Below are 16,386 nucleotides of genomic sequence, written 5' to 3' on the forward strand. Positions count from 1 at the left end.
CTTTTAATCTGCAGATTTTTTTTTCTCTTCAAAGAGCTTTCTTTGTCTTAGAATGACTACTAGTGGGAAGAATCCCCTTAGTTGATTAAATAATGTCATATTGTGGTGTGTTGACGCTGGCTGGATGCCATGTACCCATCACAGCTGCTCTATCACTCCTTCTCTTCATCTGGACAAGGGAGAGAAAATACAACAAAAGGCTCATGGATTGAGAAAAAACTGGGGAGGTCACTCACAAATTACTGTCACGGGCAAACCAGACTTGACTCAGGGAAATTAATTTAATTTATTAGCAATTAAATCAGAGTGGGATAACAAGAAATAAAACCAAACCTCAAAACATCATCCTCCCTACCACTCCCTTCTTCCTGGGCTCAATTTCACTCCTGAATTCTCTTCCTCTTCCTCCAGCAGAGGCTCAGGGGGACAAGGAGTGGGAATTGTAGTCAGTTCATTACATGTCGTTTCTGTTGTTGATTCCTCTTCAGGGGATGATTCCTCACACTTCCTTTGGTCCAGTATGGGGTGCCTCCCACAGGAGACAGTCCTCCATGAATTTCTCCAACATGAGTCCTTCCCACGGGATGCATTCTTTGTGAATGGTTCCAGTGTGGGTCCCTTCTACACGGTGAAGTCCTTCAGAAACAGACTGCTCCAGCATGCATCCCCCACAGGGTCACAAGTCCTGCCAGCAAACCTGCTCCAGCTTGGAGTCTTCTCTCCACAGGTCCACAGGTCCTGCCTGGAGGTATATAGCCTCCTTCAGGTGCCTCCACCTGCTCTGGCATGGTGTCCTCCATGGGCTTCAGGTGGATATCTGCTCCAACACTTGTCATCACAAAATCAGGAAAAGAGAATAAATTAACTGCGATGCCCTCTCTTGACTTATGGGTTATCGAATTCATTGCACTGGTATGTAATTCACAGAGTATTCCCAGGATAAAGCTACATATTTTATGAGTCCCCTTTCTGAGATTCTTTCAAAAACTCCCTTTATCAGATTGCTTGCTTATTCTGTTTTTGTCAAAGGCCACAACGAAGTCTACATACTCTATTTTATTGACATATAAAAAAAAACCCAAAGCACGATCTAAGCACAGAAATGTGGCTCGTGCAGATTTTCACATTCCCCAATGCTTTACATTCTGTTAATATATATAATATATACAATACACACCTTCTGCAAATATTGCATGAGATTTATTTTAAATTTAAGGCAATATAAGAATGGCATAAGCTTGGTGGGTTTTTTGTTGTTATTGGTTGTTATGCTTTTTTTTTTTTTTCATTATAGCAGCTTATAATGAATCTTGTTAAAAGTTTTGTTCTCATATAACCTTTATTACTCTCTTTTTTCTGTGGTAAAGTAATGCATAATAATTTCCCTTCTGTTATTGCCCTCTCTGATCTGACCTTCAAATGTCAGACTTACTGCCTTTTGATCATGCATATAATATGCACCTTGACTCACTTATGAAAAGCTATATCAGACAAAGGTCCTTTAATGATTCAAGCTTTGAGTGAAGTAATCATATTATATCCATCATTTGCACCAAAAGAGCAGATATTTTAGCCGAACTTAGCATGCTTCCTACTGATGTAAAAAAGAAGTGACAGAAACACAAAAAAATGTAGCTTAAAGCACAACCCCAAATGTAGTGTATGCTCCATTTCAGACACTAGTGGCTGAGGAAAATCATATTGGATTGTTCAGAAGCTAAATTAATTGTCTCACAAGCATACTTCAGTCTTTAGGTTATATTGTATTTCACGCTACAAGTATTTGCAGAACTGACTCAATGCCTGGGTAATATACTTAGTACCATTAATCTCTCCAATTATTGCATGTTAGCATGAAAAAACCCAAAACATTTTCTTCTTTACATAATTATTTAGCACCAAAATCTGCAAATTAATAAGTATCAGGTGTCCTTAATTTACTTTATTATCGGTTGCTTTTCTGTTTGCCAATAGAAAGTTATATATAACCCAGTAGGAAATGTTCGTCTGTTCCCAGGGTAAGTCAACATAATGTTGTTTCAGATTTTGAAAACTGGAAGACATTAAAGATAGATGGCTAACAAAGGAAGCTTCTGCATGAAACCCATTTTTATGATGAACTGAATATTTTCAAAACCAACAAATTCTGTATAGACCTCTCTAAATCATAAAAAAAGAGGGACACTTTAGAAGGCTTCATTTTCTTCTCCAATTTAGCTGTCTAGATCACCAAGCTTTATACACTGTAAACACCCAACAAATAATAATAAAATCACTACCCAGAATGATTTTTTTTTTTTTTAATTTACATAGACTGAGAGATACATTGAGAACTAGATTGCCCTAGTTTGAGGCTATGTGACAGTACAGAAATACCAGTCCCTGAGTGATTCCAGGTCATTTTCACGTGGGAAGAAATCTTGGCTGTTCACCAGTACACAAAATTATCATCTTTCTTTTCCAGTGAAACCACGACATACGGGCTGTTGAGATGTTCTTCAGAGAATATCCTAATGAGGATGTATGGAAGCCAAGGACTGAGATGAGCATCACACAATGCTCATTCATTACTCAGTAGTCTCTGGTTTTAATGTTGGAAATCTGTGCAGGACAGGATTTCACAAGAATCTCCCAGCAACATAGTGCCTGAGGTAATACAAGGTATAATACTGAGATATAATACTCTTGACCAACCCATTTTCTCCCAGTATTTGTTGTTATTGTTCTTTTTCCTTGGAACACTTCTATAACCAGAAATTGTTATTATAGTTGATTCTTGCTATCTCTCTCCCTTTTAAATATGAACTTTTTTTAAAAAAATAAGAAAAAATGGCAAATATTTCTTAAGAAGCTAATTTATTTTGAAAGTGTTTGGTATCATTTTTCATTGTTATAATCTTTATTCTTCATTTGTTCATTTACATAACTGTAATTAATTATGTGCTTGGATTAATGGTTTTCATTAAGAATTATTGATAATGTTTTGTGAATGATGATTGATTCCTTTTTCTCTCAGGAAGGTAACTCTGATTCATTTTATCTGAATTTTTATACTGTCTTTTCAAACACCCAAAATTAATAAACTTGTAAGCACACACAAAAGAATCTGTAATTAGTGCTTTTGTCAGAAAGCTTACTAGTAGAAGGGTAACCTTAAGCTAAACGTAGGAGGAGGAGTCCAAATGTATGTCCTTAAACTATCATGAAGAGTTAGACTGTTTCAAAGGTTTTGCCATTTCAAGTTATTGTGGCCAGGACACTTATTTCACTCTAAACTGGAGAACTGAATGCTTGAAATAAGAGGTGAAGACTCATCTTTCACATTTTTTAAAATAATGTGTTTTTAAAAATGGGATTTAGGCAACTGAACATGAAACCAGTTTGTGAAAGTTAAAAATCACCTCTTACTTCCTGTTCTCACTGTAAACAGTTCAGATCTGAGTCTTCAACTGGTTTCACATTAAAAAAACAAACAAAAAAAAAGAATAAAAGAGAAACTTTTACCTGGAATTTATTTAGTTAATTCACAAAGCTTTATTTTATTCATATTGTTTCCTAGGAGTTATTAGTGGATGGAAAAGGGAATTTATGTTACACATTGTTGTTCCTTGTAGGAACAGTAGCGTGGGTCATTGACCCTTGTACCTGGATAAAGCACGTGGATGCATATTTCTCACTGACAACTCACTGGCATGCATTTTGCTGTGTGTCATTTGTCATAGCTTTTTGCAAACAGCATTAGGAGGGGCTGATCTGTGCTACAGCTGCTGATTTTGTGGGCTGTCACCCCAAACAACTCTAGAATGGTGCGTGCTATAGCAAACAAAGTATTTGAACATTGATGCTTACTTCACCACTGGAGGTAGCTACTTCATAAACAGCAAAAGAAATTGAAGATAGCAATGCTTCCAAGTTTGTGATTGCGGATTAAAATATATATCTGCATATGAACATGTGAAAGGTCTGTACGATTGAGAAGGAGCAACAACAAACAAATGAATAGTGTCTCTAGCACTCTGGAAATAGTGTGTTTTAATTGCAATAAAACTGGTAGCAAGTGGATTGCCTTACCTAGAAAGAACAGATCTAAATCCAATTAAGAGACTGAGGTTTGTCAAACACGAAACTGCCATCTTGTCTTTTGATGATAGACTTCCATTATTTGCAGGGTAAATAAGATTCATACATAATGCATGCAGATTCAGTTCATGTTACAAAGCCTTCAGATTAAAGTGTTACTTCCCTGCAAAATGCATGCTATATTTAGCAGCGCTCTGTAGCTGTTTGCAGGTAAATATCTGAGAGGCAAAATGATAGGAAGTGACACTTACCCATGTGCTACTTTATGTGCTTTGTAGAATGAACAAATATAACATAAAGCCGTGAATTACTTTTTTTTGGTATTTCTTTACTTCAGTACTTTTGGTTGAGGAGGGTATTTCTGTAGTTTGAGAGACATTTTGCTAAATATCTTAGCAAGAGTATATGTTAATTTTCACTTATCAACTAAGAGTTTCCTGCTTTCTTGCCATATGCGTTCTGAAAAAATAATGTCCTAATTTCTTGTTTCACCTTTGATAAACTACAGGTTACACCCTACAGGACTGTAATCTGGAATCTGTCAAATCTGGGTGACCATTACACAGCTTCCACTGCGTCAAGTTTACTCATGCCAGGAAGAGCAGATCTCAATGTATGAAACACCTGCACAGAAAAAAGATGTCACTGGCAGAAGCTTATGGTCAGAGAAGCTAAGCTCCTTTTCATTTTGTCCATGTGCATCACTGCCGAGGGAGACCTGGAACAAATAAATAGGGACTACCAAGGTCTGGAGATAAAGATGGAGGACATTGGATGCCAAGTGTTGTTCCCTTCAGTCCTACAACTGAAGGGACATGTCTCAGGTAGTAGTGGATATGCTCTGTGAGTTAGCAACTACCTGGTATCATGGGTAGTGCATTGGCTTTTATAGGTCTCTGAGGAATGAGGGCTACTGACAAGAGATTGGAACCATTTGACAATGGTGGTATAACAGCATCTTTGCTTGAAGTCATGCTTGTTTGTTGAGGAGGATATTAAACTAGGGACACTGACAATGATGATGGCAGTTTGCAGGTCAGAAAAAAAAAATGGAGGTCGAGGGTGGCAAGTACATGGGGCAGAGTGATGGGAATAAAAGAGCGTTAGGAAACACAAGCAAGGATAGAGTGTGTCAATGCCAAACCAGGACATGATTACAATAACTGAGATGAGGACAGCACATATGTCTGCTGTGCTGTGATGGATTGATGGATGGATACAGGCTTCTTAGGAAAGGCAGGCAACAAGGAAAGGAGATTTGGTTGCCAGTGTGTTAAGGAGCAGCTCAGATGTATGGAGATCTTCAGTTTTCCAGATATCTGACAAACTTGTTGAGAATCTGTGCATCAGGATTAAAGAACAGAATAATGGCAACATAGTAGTGAGAGCTTACCATAGGCCATCTGATCAGGGTGAACAAGTAAAGAAAGTCATCTTTAAGCTCCTTGAAAAAGTCTCCAGATCACAGAACCTTGTTCTTATGGGACATTCCCTTACACATGCTGGGAAGGAACAAATCTGGTCTCCTGTAATCTAGGAGGTTTCTAGAGGATTTTGGGGACAACTTCTTAGTGCAAGTGCTAGATAGGCCAGCCAGAACTGGAGCTTTCCTGTACCTGCTACTCACAAAAAAAAGGAAGAATTGATTAGGGATGAGATAAACAGGAAGAGCTGTGGCTGCAGCAGACAGGGAGTAAGGAAGTACAGATGTTAAGGCAAGTGAGGAAAGCAAGTAGCACCGTACAGACCGTAGGATTCTGGAGAGCAGATTTCAGCTTTTCAGGGAACTGGTAGGTGGCATCTGATAAGAGCAAAGGAGTTTACACGTGAGAGGTCTTTAAGGACAATATCATCCTAGTGCAAGCACCGTCCATCCCAATACTGCGGAAAATGAGTAGACTTGGAATACTTGGCTAAGCATGGAACTCATGACTCAGCTGTAGTGCAAAAAGGCTGTATACGGGAGGTGGAAGTGGAGACAGGCTACAATTAGCACAGTAAATGCCTTGGTATGCAGGATGGCATCAGGAAAGCCAAGCTCAGCTGGAGAGGATATTTGCATGAAGTGTTTGCACTGCTACATTAACAGTAAAAGAATAAAAAATGAAAATATAAGCCTACTACTGAGTGTTGTGAGTGGTTTAGTGACAGCAAGTGATGATAAGGCTGAGGTAGTGCTTTTTTTGCCTCAACCTTCACCTACAAAGTCTCCCAGGGAATCTGTACATATAGACAGGGCTCAAGCATAAGCGTTATTGGCAGTGGAAGAGAAGTGATTCAGCTCTTCAGAAATATTGATCTACACACATGAGACCTGATGAGAAAAATCATAAAGTGCTTAAAGAACTTTACTCTTCTTTCTTTTGTCTTTTTTTTTTCAGACTTGTAAATTCTGGTTTCTTTCTGTTCCACAATGAAATCTGAGGCAAATTCAGTCTGCAGCAGCATAGGAAATGAAGAAGTTGAGTTCAATACTTGATCTACTACCATTAGACAGGACAGACAGCAAAACTAGAAACAAAAGCAAATTAAAAAAACAGTGCTAGAATTCCTGGAATAATTTTAATAAAATTATTTTTATTCATATAAATAGGTTGGCTTTCCTTGGAAGTAAGACACTGAGGTAAAAGACAATATCATAAAGCAGTTTTACTTTACTAAAAGCACATCAAAAGGCTATAAGTATTTTTTGCTTCCTGTGCCAAATTTTTGTACAACATCAAGACAAACATTAGGCGGTTAAGTCATTCACTATTCTCTTACATCACACCATTGTGGATAAGAAAAAGTTTACTTTCTAAAGTCTGGAACTTTCAGTTTCCTTATTAAATAATGCACAACCTTCAACTTCACTAATACAAGCAATATTTCTGTCATTATATTACAGGGAATTTTGCTTAAATTATGACTGACATTTAGAGATCCTAGCAAGTGGCTGGACCTCAAATTAGATAAGATTAGATAGTATTAGCTAGAAATCCTGTCATGTATTGACATCCTAGTCCACAGCATTGAACAAATCAAAGCAAAAATTCTACTCCTGTTCTGAAAAGATAGTGATGGAGGTAGATATAAGAGGCATATGTATGCCTTGAAAAGTGAAAGAAAGCTTTTCTATAATATTATTTCATCTTGAGGGTTTTATGTAAATTACTAAATTAGGCTAATCATCTTTCTGTTGTAAATACGTTGCAGCTTTTTGGTATGCTGTGTTCTTCTAACAACTTAAGTGCACATCTCGTCCGCATCCCTCCCACAATATTGTTTCTGCTTTTCTGACAGACTAGTTGAAGCAACTAAAGTGTCGTGGTCTTTCAAAAAGTGCTATAATACTCTATATTTGACCATAATTTTGTTTAGTTTGGTCTCTTGTGAGGAGAAAATAGATATTAACTTTGAATAACCTGAGAACCACAGGATTATCATAATGATCTGACCATATTTGCAGGCTTTTTTTTTTGAAGCTTGTCCAGCAATTGGAATTAATTTTGTAAGCTATGAAATGCATTATTTTATTAGAAAAACATACAGTTTTTCCCATCTTTAATTTCTCTTGAAATACATGCACTACTGTTAACCACTGAGAAAGGTGTGTTGTATAGAATTACAGTTATGTTACTTGTTAATCCTCTTTATTTTCAGGAAAAAAAAAAAACAAAAACAAAAACAAAACCAAAAAACTATGCTGTAAATATACATGTTGACTTGGACATAAGAAAAGACATACTGAGGAATTTTTAGAGAATTCCAGTTTGAATAAAATAATTCAATCCTTTTAACAATTAAGTTAAAAAAATGAATGCTCAGATCCTTGCAGGCATATGGCAGCATAGGAACTGCGCTGTAATAGAAAGAGTAACAAATGATCATTACAAAGATTCTAGAAATGCCAGCTGTGTCAGAACTGTGGTGCCTACCACAGTGCTTGGTCTCCAACTGCGATAGTGGGAAATATTGTCTCATTAAACTACATGAACCTGGCTACTGTCTATTTCCAACGGCCTCATCCTTTCCACTACCCACATCAGGCGCTTTCACTCCTATTGGATAACTCATCCCTCTGAACAGGTGACTGCTGCTGAGCCATTGGAATCAGCTCTTGAGCTACTGCAAATATTATGCCCTGGTATTAAGACAAAGCAGCTTTGGCTTACATTAATACATCATTTCAGCTGTGTTAATTTAACTGAAAACTGGAGGTTCAGGGAAAAATTTAGGATGCGTACATGTATTTCTACCTTAAAGGTGGTACAATCAGTTCGAAGAGTTGTTTGATGATTGGAGGTAATATTGATAATATTCATTAATACTTCTTGTGGTTCTGTGATAAACTGTTTTATGAATACATACAACTGTTAATACATCAGTATTTACCTCCCACAATCTTCATACTAGTTTGTTTAATCTTCTGGGCAGGGTAAACAGTTATTCAGCCAGCATTAATAAGAAAATGACATATAGGTGACAAAATTCATATTCCATATGGAGAATTGGTTTTGTTATCACAGATGGTAAAATAATCTAAAAAAGTAGTATATAAAAGAAACATCAAATAACTATATTGCTGCATTGATACATTGCTACTTAATTAAATATTTAAAATTGAAGGAAGTAAAAAAAAATCTTCAAAAACATCCTTCAAATGTGTTGTCACTTGTTAATAATACATTGTAGCCAAATATTAAGGTCTTTTCTGAGATAGAATTTGCCTGAAGGTTACTCTGACATCTTACGTGTTTGTATTTTATTAGGAATTTTCTTTTGAAGATTAATATTTATTAACATTTGGCAGTTTCATTTTTGATAGTTTTTTGAACAAAAATTATTTTCTGATGGTTGATGCATTTTGACTTAATGAACAGATTAAAACGAAGTTTCATTTTCAAAGTCTTGTGATTTCAAGATGTCAGACAACTTGTAAACTGTTTGGCTGTCAGAGAAAACCTTACAAAACTATCCCAAAATTACTGCTTTTAAAAAGCTTATTAAAAGATATTTCATTAAATGTTTCCATAACGTAATCTAATTATAACAAACACAGACCTTTCCAAGTGCACTGCCTCCCCCTGTGAAAGGTTTCCATTTGCTCTATGAATAACAAATTATTTAATTTGCTAGAATAATTAAACAACATAAATCCTTTATTGAATGTAGAATCATAGAATGTCCTGAGTTGGAAGGGACCCAGAAGGATCATCAAGTCCAACTCCTGTCCCTGCATATGACAACTGCAAAGTTCACACCATGTGTCTGAGGGCACTGTCCAGTTGCTTCTTGAATACTGTCAGGCTTGGGGCCATGACCGCCTCCCTGGGGAGCTTGTTCCAGTGCTCCACCACCCTCTGGGTGAAAAATCTTTTCCTAATACCCAAAATAAATCTGTCATTGGTCACCAGAGAGAAGAGCTTAGTGCCCACCCTTCCTTCTCCCTTTGTGAGGAAGCTGTAGACCACGATCAGGTCTCCCGTCGGTCTCCTCTTCTCCAGGCTGAACAAAGTGACATTAGCTGCTCCTCATACGGCTTCCCCTCTGAAACTTTAACCAGCTTTGTAGCCCTCCTCTGGACACTCTTTAGTAGCTTTATATCCTTTTTATGCTCTCTCGCCCAGAACCACACACAGTGCTTCAGGTGAGGCTGCACCAGTGCAGAGCAGAGTGGAACAATCACCTCCCTCACCCAGCTAGCAATGCTGTGCTTGATGCACCCCAGGACATGGTTGGCCCTCTTGGCTACCAAGGCACACTGTTGGATCATGTTCAACATGTTCTGTCAACCAGAACCCCCAGTTCTCTCTCTGTGGGGCTGCTCTCCAGCCTTTCATCCCTCGGTTTGTATGTACAGCCAGGGTTGTCATGTCCCAGGTGTAAAATCCAGCAATTGCCCTCATTGAACTTCATGTAGTTGGTGATTGCCCAGTCCTCCACTTTTTCCAGATCCCTCTGCAGGGCCTCTTTGCCCTTGAGAGTGTCAACAGCTCCTCCCAGTTTCGTGTCATCAGCAAACTTGCTTAGTATTTCTTCAAGTCCTGCATCCAAGTTAATTATGAAGACATTGAAGAGTACTGGTCCTCAGATAGATCCCTGAGGAACCCCACTAGTGACTGGTCACCAGCCTGACATAACCCCATTTACTACAACCCTTCGAGCCTGACCCATCAGCCATTTGCTCACCCACTGCATTGTGTGTTTATCCAACTGTGTGTTGGGCATTTTGTCTGGAAAAAAACTGTGAGAGACAGTATCAAAGCCTTTACTGAAATCTAAACAGATCACATTGACGGGCTTCCCTTCATCAACTAGGTGGGTAACCTTGTTGTAGAAAGAAATTAAGTTGGTTAAGCAGGACTTTCACCTCAGGAACCCATGCTGGCTGAGACCACCTCACTAAGGGCCTAAAAGCTAAATGCAGGTTTTGCCTTTTTTTTTTTTTTTTTTTTAGTGCAGTCTTTTCTACACCCGTGTGCAGTTTCTCCTCATCTTTCTTTCGCTGTGTCTGCAGTGAAGGCACCGTTAAGTATTATACCTGTCTCCCTATTGATGCAGGCTTACATCTCTGGCTGCCTTCCTGAAACTCATTGAAATTTGGCTGCGTTTTATCTTCTAACCTCAGCACTTTTGATGAGGTACTCCTGCCAACAGCACCTTTTATTTTGGTCTGTGTTTGCAATAATTTCTCTTCTTACTCTCAAGCTCTTGTGTGGATCAAAGGGGACACACTGTATATAGGGTTCTAAGAATTTATTGATTGTTTCAAAGCCATAATTTTCTTATCAGATACTAAAAATTTACTGTAATTTACATGACAACCTTGTCACTAAAATGATCTTAAAGAATGAAAATTTAAGGATTCTTTCCAAAACTTTGTGTCAGAATATTATGAAACATGCTCTGTGTCCATGTTGGGCTGCATGCACCTGGTTTCAGCAACTATGCTGTCCTTAGGCTGGTTAGAATTGGATCAAAGACTACCGAAGAAAACCAAACAATGTTATTGCCAGTGATAAGAAAGGCACAAACCACAGAGGCCATGGCAAAACCTTTGCAAGTGTGAGCCAACAGAAAACAGTTTAGAGAAAATATTTCATTTAACTGTCTGGCTTCTCCAGATGAGTTTGAAAAATAAAAAATCACCAATATCATAAATTCGTGGCTCATATGTTTCATTTGGGAGGCATGGTGTTTTTTAAAAAAGTCAGTAAATACTGAGCTTTTTAATTCGTCCTATGGGATTTAAATTCTTTATGCTTACTTTTGATTGAACTGTGTGGTTTTTTGTTTTGTTTTCCCTTTAGCATTATGTGTCAGGAGCTGGGACTTAATAGATAAACCAAACCGAATATGTCTTAGAATATTTCAAACAACTCTCACTCTGATTGTGAGGGGAAATAATCTGGCCTTCCAGACCCAGTTAGCACTGCCATCAGTTGTTCATCCACCTACAGCTGAAGAAAACCGTTAGTCTCAGCTGTACAGCTTGTTGTTTTTGTTCTCGTTGTTCTCATCTTCCCAACTGTTCTGAAAACAACTCCAGAACACCCTGTGATTCCCTTTCCCCCTGTGTTCAGAACCCTAATTTAAGATACAGACTGGGATTGAAATTAGGGGAAGGTCTCACCCCTGTGCAACTTCACCCAGAGCCCCATAACAACAAACTGTAGTAACAACAGTAGAGCTATATACCTGCTTAGGTTTCTGATCCAACTAGAACTCTTGCAAACAATGTCTGGGAACAGTTTTGTGAGTAATATTAGTCTAGGATTGTTCACACAAAAATATTCAGGCTATGTGAGCTGCAGTCATTCCCCATGGTCAAAGAAAATTGTTGAAATGTAAAAAACAAAACCAAAAACAAACAAACAAAAAAAATCAATCTATTGGATCAGCATGTCCCTGACCTACCATCCAACATTTATATTAATGAAAACAGACAGGTTGCTTTAAACCAAGGATGTGTTTACTTTTAGGTAACTTGCAAATAGAGTAAACATATTTTAAGAGTGCAATGGAGAAAAGGAAAAGTCTATTTTTGGATCCCTAATGCTTTGAACAGTTCTGCCAATGCCATCTGTGGTTTGTGCATCGGGATTTCAAAACTCAGCAGTGCTGACAGGGACAGCTTTCTTCTCTGTTGACCATCTGTTACAGATGTAGGAACAAGAACATATATTAATTCTATAGATAAAAACTTCAGTTGCACTGGCATGCTGGTTTATTATTGTCTGTGTGGGCTCATGTGTCTGAACAAACTATATCTAGTTGAGTCAGCTTTTTTTACCTTTTTCTTTTTGTGACATTCAGAAATCAGTTTTTGGATCTCAACTGTGTCCCTGTAAAAGAGAAGGGAAAATGTTCCATTAAGTTCTCATTAGTTTATGAAGCAGAAACTTTTGCATAAGTCTTGAACAGCTTGTTTGTTCAGCTCAGCAGCAGGGACAGCCTGCAGATGATTAGTTCTGCTCATGCCCATATGTGTCATGACAGTAAATACTGATTATTACAAAGGGTTTTGTGGGAGATAAGGCTAATTGAGTAAAAGTTAAAAATAAAAGTATACTGATTGTTTTAAAGTGTGCACAGACACGTTTGTGTTATTGCCTTTAAAGAGAGTAGTTATGCAAATGCATGCAAAATTCCCTCTAGAGTGTTATTGGATATCATGTGTCACAGCTTTCCATTTTAATGAGCTGTCTCTTTCAAACAAGACTTAAGGAGTTGATTTCCAAGAGTGGTATATACTAGAGAGGGCTTGAGAATGTGACAGATTCATTTCACGGTGCTTTGAGGTTTCAAAATTGTGGATTTATTCCATAATGGGACTAAAATCAAATGTGTTCCAATGCTTTTATTAAAATTGATGGCTGGGAAGAATGCTTTTGTTACCCCTGTACAGGTCCAGTCCCAGTTTCCACTTCAGACTATTGTTCTCCATATTTCCATAAAGTTCTGAGTCAAAACAAATAGTATTTCTTAGATAAATGTTTCTTTTCATCATTGCCATGGTATGTTGAGTAAACAACTGCTTTTTAAATTGCCATTTTGGTCATCACACAAACAGTGCCAGATTAGGTTTGTATGTGATTTCTAAGAGTGGTTAAAATGCAGAGGCAGTACCTGATTTTTTATCTTTTTATAAAAGCCTCATAATGCAGACTGAAATGCTTAAACTGTAGAATTTTCCATTTAGAAGTTTAATGGTTTTATTAAGCCTAACCACTACTCCACTGTTGTTAAAAATTAGTCTTCATTAAAGACTGAAATACTGGGTAGGAAGTTAATTTACTTTCCCTCCGCAATGCTCAATAGTTACCATTGCCTTTGTTAATACAAGGATCTTGCCTCATCACACACTTTGAGAAGATGCCTGCACTGCAAACAGATGAGAAGGATAACATGTTGACTCTGAAAAAGTCTTTTGTGCACCCATTAGCTTGGATACTATCTTCAAAAATAGGATAAAAGTTGGTTTTTACAGAGGAACCAAGAGATCTGAGTGTTTATGTCCTCCTGCACCCTCCTCCAACGAAGTTGTCTCATGTTACTCTGCTTCTGAATTTAAAGGAAAAATAGAGGTAAAGTCTGCTTGAATTTGCGGATAGATGCATCAAGTTGTTCAGAGATGTATTCCTCCTCTTTTTTCATGAACCTAGCCAAAGAATTTAAAGACCAATAACAATCCTGATAAAAGTCAACATTAATTATTTCATTGTGTTTCACTTTCATTGCTGACATGGATTTATGATGAGTTGCAAAAAATATGATGGCTTTTTAGTAAAGCTATAAAATATTGCCAAGTGGATTAAGGGTCTGCAGGTTTAGTGGCTAGAATGTAGTAGACAGTATGTAACAGCTATCAATGTGTACTAGCTCTATGAAATTTTGTCACAACTCTTTTTTTTTTTTTTTTTGGTTTTTTTTTGTTTTGTTTTTTTTGGTTTTTTTTTTTTTTTTAAGATATAACAATTAAGTGTCCCCTGTAATATTCTTCAATGGTATTCAAGAAAAATAAAAAAGTTTAAATAAATAAATAAATGCCCCTCCCCAACAAAGCAAACCCACCCAAAAGCCAAAAAAAAAACCAAACAAAAAAACCCCACAATTCTAAATGAGTGTAAAGAAGAGTTCTTAGGGTGAGCAGAGAAATGCAATGTTTATCTTGTAAGAGAGAACTGGTGGTACGTGTCTTGTTCAATCCAGAAATAAAAATGAAATGATGTGGAGTAAAGGTCTGTTACCTGAAAGTACAGAAGGTTGCAGAATGGGCCAGATACCTGGAAGAAAATTTAGCCGTTGATTTAAAAGTACTATCACTGGTGTAGTGTAAAGTGTTATCTAGAATGTTTCTGAGTACTGTGCTGGATTATTTTGTTTGTTTCTGATGGAAGAAACTAATGTTTCATTATTGTAAAAAGATTTTTAAAGTGTGGGAAAAGTTTGCTAGAAGCTTTCTGGAACATTTGGCAATTCTATTAAAAAATTACAAGTAGTACAACAAACACCTTTTTTCTGAGTCTTATTAGAAATCTGTTTCAGAAATGAGAGCTGAGTTTTTCATTACCAAAAAGTTTTCCTCCTAAATCCCCCATTATTTGTTCCACAGCTGTGTTGAATATTTGTTTACTTTCAGGTAACAGACATTTACTCCTCATGTTTTCATTTTTCTTTCTAGACTGAACAAGGCGCGTGTCTCCAGTTTTACAGGGTAAACATTGCATTTCTCTGCTCACCCTAAGAACTCTTATTTATATTCATTTGCTCATTTTTGTTTTTCAAGAGGCTTCCAGCAGAATTTTTCTGTTTGTGGAAGCACAGTGACTACAAACAAAGATCAGACTTTTTGATGAAGGAATATTCAGCTTTGGGACTCTCTTGTGTCAGATCAGATGAATATTTGTCTTTTATCAACTCAAAAGCATGATATAAAACTCAATTTGCACACCTCTTTCCTTCTGCTTCATATATGATTGAGTGGTAGGGAAAGTCCACAACTGTATAGGAAACCACAAGAGTAAAGGAAAAAACCAAAACAAACCAAAAAACAAATCAAAACACAAACAAAAACCAAAAGCAACAACAAAAAGAGTAACATTTCTAACTATACTTCAAGATACGATGATGATGCGATTATATATTAGCCTTTTATAACTGATATTTCTGAAATGTTGCTTGTCACGGAGGCACCCCGAGGTCAGCTTAAGGGACAATAGGGTCCAAACCAACTTTTATTAAACCGGTGAGAAACAGAGTTTTAGCACTCCAAAAGTGACTTAAATACAGGTTCGGATATCAGTTGAGGAAAATTATTAAGGGGCAGCAACTAATACGACAGGCGGTCCACAGAGTGCATGCACATGGCTCCACCCAAAACAATGCCAGAGCCAGCCCTGAGTCCGGGATGAATACACACTTGTCTGAACACGGTGTGAGATTATTTTAAAGAGATACACGTACTCGTAGTGAGTACAGAAAGTACACGTGCAAATGTGCATGGAATATATATATGTACTCGCAATCCTGCGAGGGTTAATTTACTTAAACGTGCAAATGTGCACGGAATATTACACGTGCTTACGTGGAAGCACGGGAAGAAAATACACTCGCGAGTGTGCAAGGAAATAATTTAAAGTTACATGTGCAAACGTGCACGTAAAGTACGCGTGCAAATGTGCACGGAATATATATGTACTCACAATCCTGCGAGGGTTAATTTACTTACACACGTGGCAGCAGGGCAAGCAGAGTCTCAGTCCCGGGAAGTGGGGCGGGGGGGGTGCTGTGGCTCCTGGCGGCAGTGGCTAAGCTCATGCTCCGAGAGATCCGCGACAATCCGCAGAGTCTCGACGAGAGTCCCATTTTATACTGGCTGATCAGACCTGACTGTAGACATTCTAGAAGCTTCTCTGCACCCCCACACCGGCTGTGGGGTGCCCCTGAAGCCTCCAAACATCCCCCATCACTGGTCACAGGTGCCCAGCGGCTCAGTGGCGCCTCGGCACTCCCTTCTCCTAATGGCCCTGGCCAGGGTGCTCTGGGGCCAAACAAAAGAAGCTGTTAGCCTCAAACAGCAGAGAGAGAGGGAGATGTGCCTACTCCTTCCATACTGAAGGAGTAGGGGGAGAAAGGGGGGTTTGCATCCTGTCACACTGCTTTATACCATAAAATGAGTGAATCGATTTCTAAGTTTTTAAAAGGTTTTATTAATAATTATCAACTGTACTTTCCCTTGATTTTGGAACATCAAACTTCATGTGCTAGATACTTTTAGTGATTTAAGATGGAATGTTTTAAATTTTTTACTTATTATATTTT

The 16,386-nt window shown here is 37.8% G+C and overlaps 1 long non-coding RNA gene across 1 annotated transcript; it reads right to left on the bottom strand.

Annotated features, from left to right (window-relative positions):
* Positions 1–313: 313 nt before the first annotated feature.
* Positions 314–16,084, bottom strand: LOC139827393 (uncharacterized). The gene is made up of 3 exons (XR_011737923.1): positions 15,794–16,084; positions 12,356–12,407; positions 314–828 (listed from the first exon to the last, which is right to left on the bottom strand). It is a non-coding gene; the product is annotated as an uncharacterized lncRNA (long non-coding RNA).
* Positions 16,085–16,386: the final 302 nt, after the last annotated feature.

The sequence above is a fragment of the Patagioenas fasciata genome, chromosome 2 (genome assembly GCF_037038585.1).
Source record: "Patagioenas fasciata isolate bPatFas1 chromosome 2, bPatFas1.hap1, whole genome shotgun sequence".
NCBI lineage: Eukaryota > Metazoa > Chordata > Aves > Columbiformes > Columbidae > Patagioenas > Patagioenas fasciata.